This window comes from Coenobita brevimanus, chromosome 48 (genome assembly GCF_032717465.1).
Source record: "Coenobita brevimanus isolate Jiangsu-jjx chromosome 48, ASM3271746v2, whole genome shotgun sequence".
In the NCBI taxonomy this organism is placed as follows: Eukaryota; Metazoa; Arthropoda; class Malacostraca; order Decapoda; family Coenobitidae; genus Coenobita; species Coenobita brevimanus.
In genome coordinates, this window is record NC_137001.1 from 24646367 (window position 1) to 24669326 (window position 22960).

General features: G+C 40.2%; 1 protein-coding gene across 1 annotated transcript in view; it reads left to right on the forward strand.

Annotated features, from left to right (window-relative positions):
* Hyccin (PI4KA lipid kinase complex subunit hyccin) overlaps positions 1–22960 on the forward strand; it is a 55735-nt gene that overhangs the window by 30899 nt on the left and 1876 nt on the right. The window lies entirely within an intron of this gene.

The following is a 22960-nucleotide window of genomic DNA, read 5'->3' on the forward strand; positions in this document are numbered from 1 at the left end:
TTTTCTACTTTATTCTTGCTGTTTCCAGACAGTTATAATAACTTTAGGATAGACTAGTGAAGTTAGATATAGCCATCATTAACCACCTCACTACTTGAGGCTTGTCCTTAGTTGGATAAAGTTGTCTGGTGTTAGCAGCAGTAAAATAGACAAATACATGTTTGGAATAAAGGGGTGTGCCTTTGACCTGTGTAGGGTTTCTATCAGCTGAGTGAAATAGTCTGTTGTTAGTCTAGTTAGTAAAGTCTAGATGATAAGGGGAGCTTTATAGGAATATGTGTTATAGATTTTAGATTATGTATGTAAAACTTGCTTCAGTTTAGTTACATTGCAGTACAAACTCCCAAATTCGAAATTCTGGAGTCCAAAGGCTTTACAGAAAATGGAATATTTTGAAAAATAGAACAATAATGATAATTATTTGAAAATTATATAAAAAATAGCCTGCATTACCATGAATAGTAAATGCAGTGAATTACTGTGTATTAGTAATACAGGTATTTCATCAGTTGCTGTACTTATCCACAAAATAAACTTTGTCTTCAGTAAAGTAGATGTGGAGATTCTTCTTGTGCATTCAGAGAAAACATGCAAACACCATACCCAGTCCTGCGATGTGCTTAGTGATTTCAAAGTCATCATCATCATCATCCGGACCTTCTTTCCGACCCTAGGGCAGGGGTGAGGAGTAGCAACATCCAGACTGCCCAAATTTGCCCAATCCAATGGGCCACATTTCTATTAATTCACCATTCAAGCCCTCGGAATCCTGGCTCTGTCTGATTTCAAAGAATTTCAAGATAATAATACAATACTGTCATAAGATAAGCTATTATCCTGATGTGGCAGCCACATAATTGCAGTGGTGGCATATGTGATGAGGTGGTATCCCAGGTAATAGTAGTAATAGTAATAGTGGTACAGATAGTAGTACTAGTAGTATAGGATAGCAGCAGCAGCAGCAATAATAGTAATAGTAGTAGCAGTAATGTTGGCAGTACTAGTAATGGTAGTTGTAGTAGTAGTAGTACAGAGACCTTATGTCCAGTATAGTACAGGTATACCTCGGTTTAATGATGCAATAGGTTAAGTAAGAACCCATTATTAGGCAGGCTATCGTATATCAGGGTAGAGTTAACGTGTAAAGTATAGGGATGTGTTTTTTAAGCCTCGGGTTTCTCCCCCTACCAAGTCCTAAACCCACCCAAATGAGTCCAAAAACAAGTGTAAAACCAATCAGAATGGCCTAACATTTGTAAAAGAAGCTAACCGAAACCTAACACCTGTAGATAACTCAATAAAACCAACAAATATAATCTGAAAATCATCAAATACAATGCTGGAAAAAATCAAGCTTAGTAAACTGTACCCCAAAATGACAGTGTTCACCCCACCTATGGCTAAAAGACATTAATCTAAGTTTAAAGACAGTTTATATATCAACCTAAACACACAATTTTAGTCTAAAATATCATCAAAATCGGTAAAAGAAAATGAAAACCCATCGTTAAACCAGGTTTTGGCCATCGTTAGGTGGGGTATGGTGGTATTTCTACCCCCATCGCTAAGCTGGGGTAACGCATCTAGGGGGTATCGTATATCGAGGTATACCTGTAATTAGATTAGACAGCACTGCCATACTGAACTAATTCCATACTGAACAAATACCAAACCTCATGGGGATAATTATTTAGACCTCACAGCACTTAATTCAGTTCACAAAAATCCCTAGAATGCACTAAACAAGGATAGGCAGAGCTACAAAAATACAGTTAACAGCATATGTATTGAAACAGCATGGGTTTATTGTGTGACATGATAAATGAAGGCAGGTAGCACAGAAAAGAATAAAAGGTATTTTGAATGAGACATAGGATCACCTTATTTTGCAGTTTTCTTCTGTTTTCTTCTTTGCCCTTGCTTTGCATGGATTCTTTAAATATTTCTGAGTGCTTTTTCAAGTTTCAATTTTTTATTTCTTTTAAAAGTGGTGAAAAGCGTTAAAAAAGCAGCATTGTTTTCATTCCCTAATGGCGCCAACACAGACGGAGGCCATCACGTGGTGCACATATTCAGACGGACGCCTTCTTAGCACACCATTTTTGAACAACTTATGGTATCCTTATCAGTGCTTATTTATCCAAACCTAACCTAAATTTTTTATAGCAACCAGCCTAATTTATCCTAACTTTACCTAACCTACTTTATCATTACCTAACCAAGTTATCCTAATCTGGCCTGACATATCGCTTCTGTAATGATACCGTATTTCCTTGTTTGTTGACGGATCTCCATACTCGGAAATGCATATCTTTGCATCTTATGGTCACTAAATCAGCCGAAAGGTAAGGTAAAAAAAAATCTGTAAATTTTTAAAAGGTGGTCCTGTGTCTCATTCAGAATTGAAAAGCACACACACACACACACACACACACACACACACACACACACACACACACACACACACACACACACACACACACACACACACTTGCACTCTTGTGCAGACACACATGTACATGCACATACCTTAACACACACAAGCACACGAGAGAGAGAGAGAGAGAGAGAGAGAGACGAAACACAAATTGAGGCATGTGACCACACACCATGTTGGACTTTCAGGTTGATTCAGTTCCAAAGTCAGTCCATCACTAATTATTCATCCGTACTAACCCAACAGGATCTAAACTAATTCAGCTTAACCTAACTTAATTTAACCTTACATAACTAACTGGAACAGTTTGGGGATGAATGAATTTTGGGTTTGAATTGAACGATTAGGATGCCACTGTAAATGTCAACAAACCTAACTTGGTGATTTTTAATAACACGTATTATTTCTATAGAATTTGGGTGTTGTAAATGAATCATACTATAATGAAAGATAATCCCTGTCATAAAATGTCAGCATTTATCGTATTAATGGGAGCTTCTTTGCAGTTTTTCCCAATATGCCAGAGAACACAGGGAGACTGACACTCAGTGATGCAACACACAAACCATTTTTTTTTTTTTTTTTTTTTTTTTTTTTTTTTTGCCACTGCATCTCTCTTGGCTAACTTCTCAGATTTCATAAATTATCCATACAAAACTTCTTCTTTTTTTAAATTGAATATTTTGAGTGTCTACCGTGTTAAAGGCGATCAGTACCACAGAAACGTATTGGACGTGAGGCCACTGTACCAGTAGTAGTAGTAGTAGTTAGTGGATGGTAGTCCATGCTACAACATTTACTAAGATATCAAAGTGATGTCTGCTTTCCTTCCCCAGTATTATATCCTTGATAAGTTTTGCAGGGAGGGCTGAAAAATAATGGTGGAAAATTTTATGCAGTGGAAGACTTATCAAGGAACCAGATGAACTGACCTGCGAAGTTTCATGGAAATCCATGTGCTCACTTTTCCCTATTTCTGATCATTTCTGTTTTTGGGAGGAGTTGGCCCCCCCGAGAATTGTTGAGAGTCGTGCTACCCAAATTTCGCATTATGGATCAGGGTCCGTTACACAACATGTACTTTGATATTAAAGCCACATCAGCCCACCCTTCACTGAGAATTTTTGATTTTGTGAGGGGGCTGACCTTCCTAAAAATGATGGTTGGAAAACTGTATGTACATTATTGGAAGACCTTCAGAATAATCAGATGAATGTACCGTACTTGGGAAGTTTCATTCAAATCCATGAAATAGTGTAGGAGGAGTTAGTGCACAGAGAGTCAGACACCCACCCACACACATATACACAGTCAGACACCCACCCACACACATATACACAGTCAGACACCCACCCACACACATATACACAGTCAGACACCCACCCAGACATACACACAGACAGCCAGACCCCCCCACACACACACATACACACAGACAGTCAGTATCTCATGTAACAGCATTGGGTAAGTTGCCAAAATTAATATCATCTCACATCGCAGGATTGAATATGCTTTGGTTGTGTGAGGAGAAACTATATCAACACCCCCGTATTACACGAAGAATAGTTTGGAAATTCGTGATTTTTGAAAATCGGATTTTCAGATATGAAGGGAAAATAATTTGTCAGTTGGAGGTTTTTGGAAATCAGAGTTTTGGGTTTGAGAGGTTGTACTGTCATTTATTATGGATAGACTTCAAATTGTGCCTAGCTTTCACCACGACTGGAATGGTAACAGCCAATCCCACACTACTTCCTGGCGTAAGAGGACCCAAGGCTAGGCTACCTTAGTCCAAGTCATTAAAGCCTTAGCAAACCAACTTGTATTATAGCCAGTATTTTACATGATGGAAGAACCTGTAGCACTGGGGTTCAGAGCCTAAAGGTGGCTAGAGATTTTTCTGTTATGGGAAATAGAGGTTATGATGATGATGAGTGCTGTCATAATGTAACCCTTTGATTCAGATTTTTAAAAATTCTTCATGATTCCAGAAGATTCCATTAAGCATAGGGGTGATATTTTAAACTGGAGAGGTCAGTTACAGCCACAATTAATCATTCCAGATATAATTGCATTTATTTTGGTGGATCAGGAATATAATAATAAAGGTTTACCCGATTGAAGAGAGCAAGTCTTTCAGTTGGATGATGTGTTGTTTATATGTTTACTGCCTACGGATATTTGACTCAGTTTAGGGAATGAAATTTGGTTTTGAAGGGGTTAATGGAGACTAGTTCCAACCCCATTACAGCAAAGCCTTTTCAACACTCAGCAAAAGCATCTAGACTTAAAAAATAAGTAAGAACAGTAGAGTAAATGAGTCTATCTGTGTATCTATAGCCAGGCACCTTAATCCCATGAGGGGTGGGTGTTTGTCTCTGAGTTTGTTGTTTTACGGGGAGGGGCACTAACCCTCCGCCAACCTACTTGATGACACGTAGGGAACACAAATGGGTTGGTAAATAAATTAAAATCTCGTAAGTTAATTTGGTACGTGGTAGTCTAACCTCATGTCCCTATACCTCAGTGGAGTAATACGGAATTGGCTCTTACTGAATTTACATGTTGCTATTGTAAGTATGATTGTTAGTGGACAGGAGGAGATATACAGGTAAACTCAGATCTCTATTATAAGCTTTGTCTTTATAATTTGCCGAGCTTTTTGATAGATTTGTAGATACAGTAGATAGATAGGATGCAGATACGATGATAGATGAACAAATAGACCTGTCATTAGATAAGCAGATAGTCAGATACAGTTAAGGATAAGTAGACATATAAAGTGATAGATAGATAGATACTGTAGATAGATGAGTAGATAGCAATTTTGAGTAGATATATGGTATGGATTGGTTAGTATTTTAATGTGTCCTTATGGGCTTTGGTTTATGGCCTTCGGTGTTATAGATGCCGAGGAATTATGTTAGAAGGGTAGTGAAAAAATTGAGTTCTGTGAGCTTTACATAACTGCATAATTAGACTGCAGTGTGTTTTGATTTTAACATTTGCCATTAATGCTTATTTTGAGTGCTGGAGTTTTTAGATTTGCTCGTAACCTTTTGGATCCAGGTGACACCATTTTTAGTTTATTCTTGCTACTACCAAACAATTTATTCAGCTTCGGAAAGACTTTGGGTATTGAAGGGGTTTATAAAGGCCATATTTAACCCCTCCAGATGTAAGAGTCTGCCTGAAGCTGAATTAAATCATGGAGGTAGCAAGAATTAGTCAGGTATGTCACCCGATTGAAAAGGTTAATATTGGTTTGTGCAGTTTTGTGACATTTGAGTTCTGCAGTACGCGATAAAGAAGAAGTGATGTAGGTAAATTGATCATTACAGTATCACAGTACAGGTGTTATCTACAGTATGTACACTTGAGAGCAATAATCAGTAACCCCTAGAAATCAAAGCCAATGCCAGTACGCATCCCACTGATTATATAAAGGTCGTATACTGAGTGGCATAGGAGTCTTTGTAGCACCTCTTCCTCGGTTGTTTATTTTTCATGTTGTACCTTTTTTTTTTTTTTTTAATCATCATCTGCATTACTCTTTGTTAATACTGTACTAAAATTATATTAAATATGGAAAAGAGTATATGAAGGTGTAAGGTGGATAATAATTGCCGAGAAAAAGGTGCCACAGTGCCTCCTTTGCCTGTAAGATAATGACCTTAAGGTAAACAAATTGCCAGTAGGTGAAGGTGAGGGTAGATTCATACTGGGGTGATGGGGATGTGAGTGGAAGATTTTTTATTTTATTGCTGTTGTTGTGGCCCCAGGTTCATGTGGCTATGAACCCAGTAGACTGTTGGCTGAATTTGCCCTTCTGCAGTCCACCATCTTCCTTTTGGGGGATTGGGAGGGATTTGAAGGACATTTATATAATCAGGTAGTGACAGAAATTACTGGTCCACTTATAGCTTTGTACTAAGGATTATTGATCATTGCTTTTTCCTGTATTTTCTCAAGATGTACGATTTCCCATTTCTCCACAATATATCACTGGTAAACTTAAATCCCCACTTCGGTGTGTGTTTACCTTTCAAATTATCATAGTAGACTTTCACCTTGATGGTACCTTTGTATATGGTATTCATACTACAGCCAAGAGATAATATTGAGCTTAAAGGAGAACTCGTAAAGTTAAGGGGTTAGGAACAGTCTCAATTAATCCCTTCACTACTGGGGTTTCAGTTTAGGATGGATATATATAGTGAAGGCAGTGAAGAGACTTGGGCATATCCGGGTGGTCTAAAAGAATTCATAGCACCTCTTTCTGTGGTGAATTATTTGGGATATTACAATGCAGCATTCTCTTGTTTGTTATTTATATCATTTTAATATTGTCATGGTTTTCATCAACAATGGACAAGAGGATATTGAGATGTAATATGCAGAGTAAATTGCCAAGGAAACATTGCTGTAAAATTTCCTAAGCCACCCAGACAACTTCCCCATATCCAACCCCGTTCACCTTTATAAGTCTCCTGAGCTGAGTAGAATCATGTGGTGGTAGCAAGAATGAAATACAAACGTATATCATTGCAGTGATAGATGGTAGACCTTGTTCTTATTGGTTATCGATATAGCGTTTAGCAAGCACTGTTGCAAATCATTTATTAAGTAGTCCTTTTTTGCAATGTCTGCGTCCATATAGCATATAATTGGGCTATACTGTGTGTGTATATATATATATATATATATATATATATATATATATATATATATACATATTTACTTTATGTCTATGTCGTACTTTGCATGGTAACACTAGATTCCAACCCTGTTTTTACTTACATTATATATGTATAGATATAAAATGTATGTACCCCTTCACACCGATGATGTAACCTGATATTATTCTTGCTGTTTTCAGATGATTTTATTCAGCTCAGGAGAGTTTTTTGAAACTGGAGTGGTTAGAGATAGGCCTCATTAATCCCATCATTATGTCACCTCCTCAGTTAAATAAAATTATCTAGTAGCAGCAAGAACAAAATAAAACGTGATGTCCTTGGGTTGAAGCCTGAGACTGTAATTTATGTTATTCTTTGCTACCAAGGGATTATTTTTATCAGTTTGGAGATGTCAGGTGGTGGAGGGGCCAGTGAAGGCTGTGGGTTGTGTTTTGAGTGGCTTTGGAAGTTTTGTAACACCTCTTCCTTTGTGATTTAGTCTGCACATTACACATCAATATTTTCTTGTATGTTGTTGGTGCCAGTTTTTTATATTGAAATGATACCGGTATATAACGGAGAAATATTGAGGTGTAATATGCAAAATAAATGAATAAGAGGTGCTGTGAAGCCTCCTGTTCCACCTAAAAATATTGATCTCTAACTTAAATGTACTGAACGGCTAATATTCTCCACATCCACTCTATTGGGCAATTTCTCGTGCGTTGTTGGGCCGGCTCAGTGTTATCAGTATCTGCCCTGCATCATTTATTAATTCCCTACTCCCATTGCCACAACTACACCCACACTAGCAGACTGAGCCATCCCACAGGACATAAGATACTGCCATTGGAGTTTCTAGTGGAGTGTTATTAATGAACCACCCTTTATATTTCATCCCCTCTAGCTCGGACTCCACAAAGCTGAATAAAATATCTAATAATACTGTAGCAGGAATAAAATAAATAATACATCATTTCAGTGAAGGGGGAATGTTTATGATTTCTAACTTTTCTATTTAAGTTTCAGCAACAGTACCTGCAAGAGTTTTCCACAGTTTTTCATATTTATTATTGTGTAGAGTTAATTCCTTTACTCCAAGAATAACTTTTTTGTGTTATGCTTTTTCCAGTTTTTATACAGCTTAAGGGGGAAGTTTTGAGCTGAACGGGGATAGATTTTCTCATTAACCCCTTCATTACTACTTGTCTTGCTTAAGCTGTATAAAGTCATTTGGAAACGGCAAGAGTGAAATGAATAATAGGTGTCATTTTACAGAAAGGGTTTTTTTAACTCGAAGTCCAAACTCAAGCAATTGTCAGGAGACCAGTGTTAATTGATACTGTAAAAAGAGAGGACTGATTTAAGATAAGGGCTTTCGTGGATTGTTTATACGCTACATGCAGCCAGTCCTCGCTACAAGTCAGAAATGCTTATGATATATTTCAAGTTCTTCCATGCAACTGTTACTGTAGATTTAGGGTTATTGTTGTTGCTGTGGCCTCAGGTTTGTGTGAATGTGAACCTGGTGGAGTGCAGGCTGAGGTCATCCTGCTGCAGTCCACCATCCTCCTTTCATTGGATGGAGAGGGAGTTACGAGACATTTGTATAACCGAAGATGTGCGGTTATATCAGTGCCACCACATGAGGATATTCTTCTCCAGCAGATCAGTTTAATGCATAGCAGCAAAACTTTAAAAGGCAGTAGCTCTTTAATTTACTGTGGACATCATAGGAAAAAGAATGTGAGCAAGGGCAGTGCACAAGGAGGGTTAACTGTGCATAATTGCTGTAATTAGAAATGTAACATGCAACTCAGTGATGTCTAAAACAGTATAATGTTGGAAAGCAGGGTCAGGAAAGTAATATTAGTGTGAATGTGGCATTAAAAGAAGTTGTTTAAACCATTGGAGGTAAAATTTGAGTATAAAAACAGCAAAATATATATATAGTGTTAAAAGCAGAGTTTTTTTTAATGAGATTGTGTTAACTTTTCTGAAGCAAGGTAAACAGACCACAATATTGATAAATTTATGATGTTAACTCTGAGGAGAGAATTATGTTCATGGTTAAGAAGTTGAAAGTAGATTATAAAAATCATGATTCAGTGTAAGCTTAAGTAAACGAAAAATTAGAGTTACTCACAGAAGTAGGAGCCTGTTTAGCCCCTCAGTATGGTGGTGTTTTATATTTCTTTAATGACATTAAAGAAATACCTATTGTATTAGTGTCCATTTGCGTGTTTATGTTCACACAATGTCTCATGAATGGCTGATCTGATTTGGATCAAATTTGGTTTGTACATTGTGTGTGTGCTGAAGGGTTCTTGTATTTGTAAGTTGCAGTTTTGGTGCATATCAGTGAAGGGTAATGGTCAGAGTTCAGGACATGACATTAACCCATGATTGCTTGACCCAGTTTGGATCATACTTAGCACATATGTAGTATTATGTATGGGGATGGGAGAAGTATGCAGTATTATGTATGGGGATGGAAGAAATTAGTTTGATTATGTTGCATATCAATTAAATATTTAGGTCATGGCTCAGAATTCCATCATAGCATTGCTGTGCTCATTGAACACTTTTGATCAAGTTCTTGCTGCTGCTAGGCAATTTTATTGAGTTCAGGAGAGCCTCTGTTTGTGGAGACGTTGATGAAGTCTCTGTCTAACTCCTCCAGCACCTGCAGTCCATCATATAAGTAAAGGTGGGGTAGATGTTTGGAGGCAGTACACCCTGGTGTTCATCACAATAACTTGGACGTTTGAGGTTATGGTGGGTTATTCACCCAGTGTCCTGAGATACAAGGCCACTGCATCATCTAGGCTGCAACAGTTCGCCCACCCAAGTGTTAACCCAGGTACTCATCTTACCTGCCAACCCACAACAGTGAATGGTTACCTTAGTTGAGATTGGCACCACCTGCTTGCATCAGGATTGAGACTCTGGTGTTATTAGGTCAGCAGCTTCACATCTAGCAGCACCTCTGAGTTACTGGCTATCCTAAGCTGAATAAAATTGTCTGGAAAGAGCAAGAACTAAATTTTTAAAATATCATGGAAGGGTTTAAGCAAAGAAATTATGTTTGTTAGCCCTGGCAGTAAGTGTTAAGTGACAGTTGGCTATGAGAAAGTGAGGCTTGGAAGTTGATGAGGCTAAGCAAGTAGATGGGGGTGTAGTTGGTTGTTTTTGTTGTCTCAGGCTTATGTGAATGTGAATTTGGCAGACTGTAGACTGATCCTGCCCTTCTGCTGCAGTTCACTCTCCTCTTTTCGGGGGATAGGGAGGTAATTGAGGGACATTTGTATAATTACTTGGTTATAGCAGTGCCACCACATGAGGCATCCCATTCAAGTTCATGAAAAGGGTGTATGTGTGTTAGTTTCGAGATGAGAGAGACATAGTTGCCCAGGATGGTGGATGGATGTGATAAATGAGTATGTAAGGTGTAGAACTGATGAGGCTGCAGAATAGATGGGATTGAGGTGGTTGGATGAAATATGTATGGGGTAGCACGTGGCAAGGGTTTGACATTCCTTTTTTATCTTGATAGTAGATGGAAGGATTCTGTCTGGCAGGTCAGTGTGAAGTGCGTCTGTTAAGAAAAATACATTAGAAATCATCTGTCCCTCATCCAGTCCCATTTTGTCCCATATAAACAGGAGCAGAGGGGACTGGGGCCAGGTCACTCAGTCTTGACATTTAAGGCAAAAGGACTAATTTCAATCACCCCTGTAGCAACATTACGTAAGCAGGGAACGCGAACCACCCCTCAGATGGAAACTCTTATAGGCTCTGTCTGGTTGATGCATCCGAACCCACTAGACCACCAGGCATCATATCTGCAGATACTTAAGCTTGTGTAGTCAGGAATCTAGGGGCTTGAATGATAAGTGAAATGGTGTAGCCCATTTCACTGGGTATTTTAGGGGATTAATTGTTGTGACCTCAAACTTGTATGGACACAAACCTGATGGACTGAAGGCTGAAATTGCCCTTCTTCTGCAGTTCACCATCCTCCTTTTCGGAGATAGGAAGGGCAGATTGGTGTTAATAGTGCCACCACATGAAAATGTTCCTTTGGAGCACCAAAATAACTTACAGCAAGGTTTTGCAGTCCAGCGCCTTTCAGAATGAACAAACAAACGGTGTCTCACTTAACTTTCCCTCCCTCTCTTATAGCTCCTGTATCCCATTTCCCCACTACCTGTGTGCGTGTGTACCCCTCCCAGTTTCCCCGACAGTGCTCCCCACTCCCTGCCAGGTATGCAAGACAAGAATGAACATGTCTACTGCATGCTTCATCTTGTTTATCCACTCTTGTGAGGTGGACACTCCACAACATGACAAGTGTTAACTGATCCATATCAGGATGAGGACAACTTTTTGTAGCTGCTTTTTCCTGCCTCCAGACAATTTTTTTCAGCTTTTTTAATGCAAAAAGAAAGAGCTAATGGCTGCAAGCCTGCAGTAGTCCTTTCTAGAGAATGTTAACAAAAGAAAACAAGTCATTTTGGATTGTCTGGGCACATTGTATTTAAAAGAGTGGAGGTTATATGCAGTGGGAAATATAGAGTGTAGAAGGAAATTCTGGAGTTGACCAGGAGTTGACCAGTTGCATGCATAAAGGACTGGGGGTAGTGGTTAACTGTTGCACTGGAGTTGTAAAGAAAAGTGTGTGTGTGTGTGTGTGTGTGTGTGTGTGTGTGTGTGTGTGTGTGTGTGTGTGTGTGTGTTGCTGGCTTAGGGGAAATGTCTGGTAGTTGTTATCATTGTTGTTGTGGCCTCAGGCTTATATGAAGGTGAACCCACTTGACTGCAGACTGATGTTGTCCTTCTCCTTCAGTCCACCATCCTCCTTTTGAGGGATAGATAGGGAGTTGAGGGGCTAATTGGGAAGTGGAGCTGCCTGGTTTCATTAGTTACATCACATGAAGATATCCCTCCCATACTCTAAATAGTAAACCCTTTAGGCTTGGTGAGAGAACGGAAGGAATTCCTTGTGTGGTTTGAAAAACAAGCGTGGACCTGTATATTAGAAAGCAAAGGAAGGAGAGGATGAGTCATTGAGTGAGTGAAGAAGTATGGAAATACAATATATCTCAGAGTCAATTCTCTCATGGCCATTTCTAATCATAGTTTTCCCTGGAGTGAGCAAGATATCAGAAATTATGTTGATGATGATGATGATGATGATGAGAACACGTCTCATTAGCCGAGAAAACTCTGTTGGTAGCAGTGATAACGTACAAAGTATTATACCAGTATAATTAAATTCATGGGCCCAGAGATTTTCATAATCTTGGAAGATGCTTACTAGGTTCATGAGCAGGAATTTGCGGCACAGGGTTTTGTATTGGCATTGAATGATTGATAATCTGAATTGGAATTAGTCACCTGGAGTTGATCTTAGACAAAGTAGTATATAGTGTTGCATGTTTTATTAAGTCATGCATATAGGTTCCCTGATTTTAAGAGGCAGAATTGTCATGATGCTTTTACATTTTGTCTCCTTAGCCATTTTGTTTTTATATTACTTCACTTAGACATTATAGAACACTGGTGTTTCTCAGGTGGCAGAATTGTTCTTGGTTGTACAATAACTCAGCTTCAGAAATATTTGTACATACTGCTTGCTTGAAGATAAGTTATATGCACTGAATAGGTGGCAAAGAAGAATTAATGAGCTGATAGGTACTTTGTTTGCAGCTTAACCCCTTGTCTGCAACATGCCTTTAGGAAGAACTCTTTTAACAGATTAGAGCATTTGTACCTCCATATTTCTGCCTGTTACTTTTCTCCACACCAGAGGGGAGACTTAAAGTTAAGGGGTTTATAATAGATGAGTTTATTTATTCAGGTCATGCTGTGTTACTTGTTAATGGTGAACAAAAGCTTTACAGATTGGTGCAGAGTTTTGTGGATTTAATGTTGATTTGAAAATAATGGGGATAAAATTAGAGTGATTGTTATTGAGAGAGAAGGTGACTCCCAGTGTGATATGTTGGCAGATGGAGAGAGAAATTGGTTGAGGGAATTTAAAGTACTTGTGTGGAGTGATAGGGAGGGGAGAGGAATGTGTAGAGGAAGTAGAAGATGAATTAGCACAGGGAAGGAAAGTGGCCAGTGCTATGAGGGTTTTGATATGAAATAGAGATTCAATATAAGTGTGGTGATGTCTAGAGGCTTTCTTGAAGGAGTTGACTTGCCAACATTAACTTATGGTTATGAGAATCTGGTGTGATAGTAAAATGAAAAGCCAGGAGTAAGAGTAATGGAGATGGTGTTGTAGAGGAATGTGTGTGGAGTGTGCAGAGTGGATAGGATAAGGAATAATCTGTTTTGTGAAAGATTTGGTGTAAGGAATTCTGCGGATAGGAGAGCTGAAGAAACTGTGCTTAGATAGTATGGACATGTATAGAAAAGGGTTGAAGATAAAGTGGTGAGAAAGGTGTATCCAAATGAGTTTGAAGGTGGGAAGAGGCATGGTAGGCCTAGAAGGTGGAGAGATAAGGTAAATAAATGTATAAGTACAGTGATCCTTTGGTTGTTGCACATAATTCATACCTAGCCGGGTGCACGATAACGAAGTTGCACGAAAATGAAAGCTCAGAACGTGTGGGCTTTATCGTAATTGGTACTGGGGCCCCTACATGTAAACCCAAATTTTCCCTTTTATAGCAGTGTAGAGCTACTAAATACATACGTACTGTTGCGGTAAGTATCAGAAACACGTACTATATAGGCATGGTTATGTTAATAGAAAGTGATGAAAAGGACACAAGAAGGGAGAAACCCGATAGAGAGACCTGAGTTGGGGTTGACGACAAGGGCTTAGAGGTTAGGGGGTGCAGAGATATTGGTCTCCACCCCCTGGGATTAACTCCTTGGGTAGGGCCTCATCTTTGAATCCCTCATAGGCATCAAAAACCACAGATACCACACCATCATTGTCATAGAAACAAGCTCAGGTGCACAGTAACAATGGTTTTTAGCTGAAAAATGCACAATAACGTCAGTGATAATGTGCGTGATAACCAAGGGATCACCGTAAGCAAAGTTTGGAGGTTGATGAGGCTGTGGAACAGATGGGATTGGGCAGGTAGGAAGAATTTTGTACAGAGGAGTTTGTGACGGGTTTGGCATCTGTGTTTTTTCCCAGTGACTTGATAGTTTTTGGATTCTGTAACTGGTAGGTAGTGTGAAGTGTGTAAATGTGAAGAGTTGTGCCTTTGAAGTGGAGCCAGGATTCCAGGTGCTTATATGGTGAGTGAATCAGTATGTGGCCCATTTAATTTGACATACTCTTGTTAAGTTCTCCCTCTTTCAGGTTCTTTATTTATCTTTGGATCTTCTCTTTCCCCATCTGTGTTTAGGGGGGGAAATTGGGTTGATTACGATGATGATGATGATGATGATAATGATGATGATAAGCTGTTATAATATGTACCAGAAGCAAATGTAATGTTCCTTTAATCTCTTGAATTCAGATGATGTACTTTTTTCTTTATTCTTGCTGTTTTATTCAACTTAGAAAAGGCATCTTGTATTAAAGGGGTTTCTTTGTGCTTTATCTAATCCTCTGGTTTGAAAGGCCTATCCCATGTTGAATAAAATTGTCCAAAGATGCCAGAATAAAATGAAAAAGACATCCCTGGGTTCTGTGGGTTAGGGAAGTAGATACAGTACGGGGTATGTTACGGGTGATTCAGTAATGCAAATACCCGGTGATCGGTGTAGGTTTTTACTGTAGTTGCTAATTGGGTGTTGCACGTCTGTTGCATGCGGCATGGTAGATGATCTGTTAGAGTGTACTGGGGAGGAGGACGACCCCTTTGCCCTGGAGCGCTACCTGGACCCTGCCTTGCCACCTATCACCCTGCCTCAAGGCCCTGCCACACCCCCACTCCCTGGCACATCCCGCCTCACACCCCAGATGGGGGTCACTGCACTGCGAATGATCCCTGAAGCTAAAACGATGAAGCAGGATGAGGAGGCTGGGTGTCCCTCCCCTAAATCGCACCGAATAGACCTCCACCACCTCACCCGTCGCCACAAACGATCATCTTCAGGAGGAGCACCGGGGGCTCCGGACTCTCCTGGCCCTGTGTCACGTACACCTGGCAAAGAAGGGTCACAGTCCCCCAAGGGTATCAGACTGGACCTTCACCTGGCCCGGCGACACAAGCGTACATCGTCGGGCAGCCCCAGTACTGGTGGCAGTGAATCTCCTGGCCCTCCCTCCCGCCCCAATAGTGCCAGGAATGAGTCTAGCTCATCCTCTCGGCCCAACAGTGCCAGGACAGAGCCTGGCACTCAGTCACCACGTCCTCACCATTTCTTGGACTTACACCTGAGCCGTAAACATAAGCGATCGTCTTCAGGCAGCCAGTCAGCCCTTGGCACTGACTCGCCACCACCCCAAGACCCACCAAACCGTGAGACTTCCCCATCAAACCCGGATAAGAAAATAATTTTCTTCTTCAAATCCCACAACCCCTTCAGTACTCGGTCCAGCCCCGGGCCAAACAGCAACCAGACTCGAGCCCGTGCCAGCCCCGTCCCAGGCGTTGATGATGATAGCTCTCTTGGAGGGTCCCGTGGCAGTTCCGGGGCCTCATCACCAACCAGGACCAACTACTTCAGGTACCCAGTGCACGCCAGGAATTCGTATGATGCCGGACAGCGCCTCCCACCACAACAACAGTCAGCCCCATCCACACCCAGTAAAGTGCTCAACCGCCACTCAGCTGACGTCACTGGCCACCCTGTTCGCCCTCGCAGCATTGTGGCTGATGGACGTCTGGACCAGGATGGATACTGGGACGTGTGAAGTTATTGCCTGCTGATGACCTACTTCCCATTTTATTTCGGTTGATGATAGGCAGTTTTATTCACCTCTGGAAGGGTCTCATGTATTGTCAAGTTTACAGTATTAAGCTTATTTACAACCCATTCTGTTCTAGAAGTCTCTCCCAAGCTGAATAAAATCGTCTGAAGATAGCAAGAATAAAATGTAAAATGTCACCAGACAGATGGATTACAGGAAACCCAGACTACAAAAAAGTGTTAAAACTCTCATGATTTACAAGTTTGAGTGAGATTAAAGAACATCATATTTTTGCCCAACCCACTACAAGGAAATTTTAGTGAGTGTTAGAAGCTCACCATCACAAGAAGAATCCAGCGTCATCAACATAGTACAGATGATGAAGATCCTCTGCCTATTTTGCCTGGTACACCTCATGATTCTGTATTATACTGTCTTTGTCATTTCCATATCGGCCTGCATAGCACAAGTAACATACATGAGAGTAATAATGAGCCGCTTACAGAAATAAACTGGCAAGGAAGAGGTGCTGGGGAGCCTCGTTAACCATCAGGAATGTAGACCTTAAGCTGCCACTTGGCTGAAATCTCTGGCCACCTTTTCTGCTCTCATAGCATAATGGCTGATGAATGCTTAGCATAGAAAAAATACTGGGACATGTTAACTGGTAACAACCAAGCCCATTTTACCTCCATCAAAGTGTCGGAACCCATGGCTTGGTTACAATAGTCCAGTATTCTTAAAAATAGATGACCAGCTAAATATCCCTTGGTAACTTGCATGGGCAAGGATGGATGCTGGGATGTGTAAATATATTAATTTAACCCACTGAATACAAAGTACATACTTTGCATTTATTTTGGCTGGCAGACAATTTTATTATACTTAGGAGAAGTCTTGACTTGTAAAAAAAAAACAACAGCTATGCTCATTTTAATCCTTGAAGGTGTAAAGGGCTTAAGACCGTGCTACTGTAGTCCAGTACATTTAAGGGTAAATGTCCAGCTTACTTCCCATGGTGGCATTGCATGATCAAAAGTCCTACAATCACCTCTTGGGAATCAAGGCTGTACCAAGCCATCATTGTGACTAGGGCAATAGTTAATGAAAATTACCTTCTGCATCAGCTAGTGGGGTCATTACTGGCATAAGACAACATGGAATTTAAGGGAAGAAGCAGGAACATACCTAAAACAAAGAGTACCACACTGTTTTTGCTCTTGTGGCCCCAGAGTCACATCTAAGCATGAACCCAGTGGACTGCAGGTTGTATTTGCATTTTTGCAGTCCACCATTCTTCTCTGGATAGCTCTGCCACCAAGGTGTATCAGTGTCACTATGTGAAGGTGTGTGCCTTCCCCTGGTTTGTTATGTTTATGGAACAGCTGCGACCAGTAGATAGGGTTCGCCTGCATGCCGCATTATATAGTGCAGCCAGCAGTGAGGTGCAAGAGCAGATATGTTTTGCCTTCATCAAGGTTATCACAGCTATCCATCTACCCATCACACAGCTGTTTATAGTTCCATCAGGAGCATAGTTTTCACTTAGTGTAGTGTCAGCTGAAGGCAGCACATCAAGTGAGTGGATGGTGGAACCAGGCACCAACGACATATGACAGTCAGAAATTGAAGCTTTATTCTTGTCACCACAGGACAGTACTATTTAGCTTAGGACATACTTTTCAGACAGGAGGAGTTATATACAGCCTCGAATAAACCCGAACATTTCATAAGTTGAATAAATTTGTCATCACCCGCTGCATTGTTGACTGTGCAATTGCACGTTCAGCAATAATTCAGCCATAGCACCATGAGTCTGATGACAGTTTTATTTATTCTTGCTACCTCTAGGGGATTTTATTCATCTTAGGGTAGACCCTTTGTAATGAAGGGCCAGAGAAAGCTGTGATTAACCTCCCTAATGTAAAGTCTTTCCTCAGTTGAATGAAATTGTCAGAAGGTAGCAGTAACAAAATGTAAAATAGGTCTTGAGAGTAAAAGGGGTTTAACTTCTGCTTCATTGTACACTACTGTAAATACTGGAGCGTTTAGCATGATGCCACTTGTTGCTGCTCTCGTGCAGTGTATAATGGAAGACTGTGCTTTGCTTGGAGCTAGGTTGGCTTTGTGCTAACACACTCATCTCGTGATGCATGTGCCCTAAGTCGGATTCAAATCCATGCTGTGGCACACATTTAAAGTGGAAACCGGTAGTATGCCTTTTTGTATTCTTGCATATGTTAGCACTCTGTTGGTTCTTCCGATGGCACATATAGCCAATCCATCACATACACTTTGACATGCATCACTCTGCCAACAGAAACCCCTTCCTCATTCATAGTTTGCCAACGTGGGGAAGGGCTAATGCTGACTAGCACTCTCCCTCCAAGGAGAAGTGCCATGGAAAAGATATGGAACCATAGTACAGTATTATCTTAGTCCGCCACTTTGTGGAGAATGAGCTGTGCAGGAAGAAAGTCTTTGCTAAGATAAGGTGGATGAACTACAGTGATATGAACTAACACACTAAGAGAAAAGAGCTCAGTGAATCTCCTGTAATACCAATATTACCCTGGACAATGAAGGTTGACAGTTATCTATCCATTCTTCCATCGTTTGATCTTCTGTTGTCCCATGGGGAGTATAAGGGCCTGGTGTCTGGCTGTACAGTCCAGATAAGGCAAGAGATTGGTCACAACTCTGAATGCCGTTGTGTGAGAAATAATCCCCTGTATCCCCCAAAGAAGAGGAGGAAGAAGAAAAAAAGTCAGTTTGAGCACTGTTCTAGTGGTTTTGTTAGACAGTGCTAGAATGGTGGAGATCAAGTGGCTAAGTGATCTGCTGTATAAAAGGATGCAAGTTTGATCCCAGACTGCGGGAAGGAACAGACTTGATTTGAATTTCATTGAAGGAGACTTTACTGATCTTCCACAAGAGCCATTGATATCAGGAAAAAAATCTGCTAATACCATCACACCAGTGCTGATTGAGACAGCCATTGCATTTATTCAACATGGACAGTGGCCATTAATCCCGAAGTAGTGACATGTGAAGTTATGTGGTATGTAGGAGGACTGTTGGGCCTTAGCAAATGGACCATCAACTCTGTACGCAGAGTTGGACACAGAAGTAAAGGATCCAGTTATTGTGATAAGAAATAACAGCGAGGTGATGCACATGGGAAGGTTCAGGTGGTTAGGATATGTTGAGACGAGGGAGGAGGATAACAGGATGAAGAGGGTCATGGGAGTGAATATGGAGAGAACAGTGGCCAGAGGAAGGTTAAGGAAGACATCTGGTGAGGTCCTGCATGGAGACCTCTGGGCAAGGGGATTGAGCAGGGAGTTCTCGAGATTACAACACATGGAGAGCTGCCAGTGGATGAAAAGTCTTACACGCGGTCAGTTGTCTCTAAATGTGAGCGTAATGTAAAAGAGATGCTTTTTGTACTGGGTCATCGATGGAGAGTTAGACCAAGGAAGATGTGGGGTAAATTGAGTGCTAATCTTGTATTTAGGGGTATTGCATGAGAACTGGCACAAAGTAGAGCAAGGTGGAGAGTGCCATCAGGTGAACCCATCTCCCCGATACTATGTGGAGAGAAGATGTAGACCCCAAAATGATGGTGGTGGTGAGGAGGCGGATTGAAAAGCAGGGAGGGAAAAGCAGACATAAAATTGAAAAAGATGAAACGAGAGGGGGTGTGGCAAAGTGGAGGCAGGGAGGCAGGCAGCGGAAGAAGCAGCCGAGGTTTGACCATTGGTACCAGTAAGTTGTGTCTCTTTTAACTCACTGAGCCTGGCTACATCCTTTTCATTTAATTCATGCCATCTCCTGACGGTTTTATTTGGCCTGGGAAAGAGTTACTGGACCGGAGGGGATAAGTGGCCTTTCCCAAGCTTAATAGAGTTGTCTGCAGTGATAAACTAAAAAGGACGTCACCCAGACTCAGTGGGTTAATAGAAGAATCCATCGTTATATTGTTTAGTTGATCCGTAGTTATATTCCTTTGTTCTTAGGGCTTTTGTAATTTTTTGGTACGTTTTGGCATGGCTTGTTCTGCTCTGTTTTTCTATATCTTTTGCATTGGCTATCAAGAGTACTAATTTTGACGTGCTTTACTTAGCTCTTTGCAGTAATTTCTAACCTCAGTGATCTAGATTTAGAGTAATTACCTAGCATGTAGTACAGTCCAGTATTTTTGTAATGCATTGTAGATTTTTTTTTGTCATAATGTAAAGTACTTTGAAGGCATTACATCCATTTGACAAGGTATATCTGCCAGAGTATATCAGGTATAAGGAGTATGTAACAGTGTACTGGTAATAAATCATCCTTCACTTCCACTGTATTTAGCACTTATGGCAGCAGTTTTATATATTGGGTTTGATTTTTTTTTAGTCTCATGTTCTTTAAGCCTTTTCAGTCCAAGGATGGATTTCTTATTTTATTCTTGCTGCCTCCAGATGATTTCCTAAAGCTTTGGAGACACATTTGTTTTGATTGGCTTAAAGATGATCTCGTTAGCCCCTTTACAAATTGACCTCCTTAAGCATAATAAAATCTTTGTTATGCTTGAGAGAGAGCATACAAGGAGCCAGCAATAGAGGAGGCATATGCACCATAATCCCTGGTACCTAGAAAGCTGTTAATCCATCCATCCATCCATCATCCAATCCTACGTTGCCCCCATGAGGAGCGTAGGAGCCCGGGGCTAGGCAGGTTGGTCCTGGCATTTAAGATGCTGTTAATAATCTAAATAATGTAAGCAGCTCTGTAGGTATTGGGAAAAATGGCAGATATACCCCTTCTTCTAATGCAAACTTAGATGAATTTGAAGATTGTGCGTGTGCCATATTCCTTGATACTTAGCTGTTGACATTTTAAGCAATTATTTAGGTACTGGGGACAATGGTGCATCTACCTCTTATTTTGCTGGTTCATCTTATGTCATGGATTGAAGACAGTCTCCATTAATATGTTCACTGCTGAGTAAAGTCGTTGGGAGATAGCAAAAATAAAACATAAGATTACGTCATTGGACTGAAGGGGACATTTTTCCAGTCACTTTAATTTCTTTTCTGTGGTAGACTGAATGTTGTTTCAGCCTTATTTCCAAGCACTGTTCTGTTCATAAGTGTAGTACAGCATTTTATTACAGAATTCCAATGCCTGTGGATGAGAGTTGGGAGTCATAGATTGTATTCAAGTAGCTTATTCAAATGCTTAACCTCTTTGGCCATACAACACTGTTTTTATATTATTCTTCCTGCTATCAGAGGGTTTTTATTCAAGTTTGAAGAGTGCCATAGTTTTGAAGGGGTTAATAAAAGCTTTATTTAACCCCATTAGTTGGAAAAGATCTTCCAATCTAAGAAACGTCCTCTGGTGGTAGCAAGAGTAATGTATAAACAGTCTTGGTATTGAAGGGTTAATGGAGTATATAGTGTATCAGTGGTATTGATTTACAAGGTGTCCTCATTATAAGTTAAGGATGTGTCCTAGAATATCACAACTCTTTCCTTACAGTTGGTATATTTGGTCTGTCGTGTTTGCTGGGGTTGGGGAACGAAGACCCCCATGAACTGAGAAATCTAAAGATAATTTTTACTGCCCTTAAAAGAACCCCCTCATCGTTAATATAACAGTGTGATTGCCTGAAAACCCTTTGCAGTGCCACAGAATATCATTAGAATATACATGTATTAAATATATTTTAAGATAATTTAACAGCACTATCATTAAATTATTCCTAAATACTCCTTGAAGGTCAGTTATGGAAACAGATCCATGTATGAAAGTCTTAATTCAGGAGCAAGTTCTATGTATTAGTGTAAGTCATGCATTGAAGCAGCGCAGTACTTTGTATTTCAACATTTCTAAAAGCATTATTATGCCAAAGTTGTCTGAAAAGCAGGTCTGGCACTCAGTTCTTTTTAAAAACAAAAGATCCTGTGATGTCACAAGTCATTTTTTCCCCCAGGTAGGTATATCACCAAGCAAAAGTCAGAACTGAAACAGGAATGTCCAGTGATTCAAAATGGTTCACTCTGTGGCAGCAAAGGTTAATGTATCTCCCGGACAGGTCATCTCACTGCTGTATTTAAAATTGACCCCTGTAATGTCACACAGGTGATGTAGGTTTTTAAATGTAAGTTGTTAAGCCGTATACTGTACAGTAATTATTTTTCTTTATTATGAATACCCAAGGAAGAAATATTGATTTTCACTTTGCATGATGGCAGAAGATGAATAAGATCTGATCTTATATGCAACCTGGATTTATTTCCATCTTTGTAATTCATCTTTAGTGTATTTTGAGCTAATCTGTTAACCCGAAGGTTACAGACGCAACTTATACCGAAGCTGTGCAAAAAAGAAGGCGAACTGTATATTGTGAGAAGCTGTCCTATCAGTATTATGGGGTGCATTGGAACTTTATCCCTCTCAGGTGTCAAGGTGTGGGAGGATTTTCAGGGCACCTGGAGGTGTTGCTGACCTCACTCAAAATATGATACATTTAACACACCACTCCACTCCCTCCAACTTCTTAATGTGGTCCCACCCATCATCCTCTGCACAAACTGTTACTTTTTACTCGGTTTGACTTAAAACTGCCTTCTCTCCATCTTGAATGTTGAGTTGTAACAGTAGATATCCATAACAGTCTTGGAGAGGTACTGTGGAAAGGAAGGAGAACCGTAGTACTGTATTGTCTTCCTTTGCAATTGAATCACATGAAATAACTGCAAAGGAACGAAAATATGGGCCAAGTTACGATGAAAAAAAATAGTGTGCATCACTGCCTGGCCTAAAAACATAGTGCTTTTGAGTGCACTTAATATTATGATATTTGGGGTCAATCAAACGCCAGACTTCATACTCGTTTATTGCATACAGTATGAAAACTCCCAAGAAGAAAATGGCGGGCACACATATACGCAGAAATGTGTAATGAGTGTGAGAGTGTTAATAGTCTAATAGCAATTGAATCAGGACTCAGTTAGCATA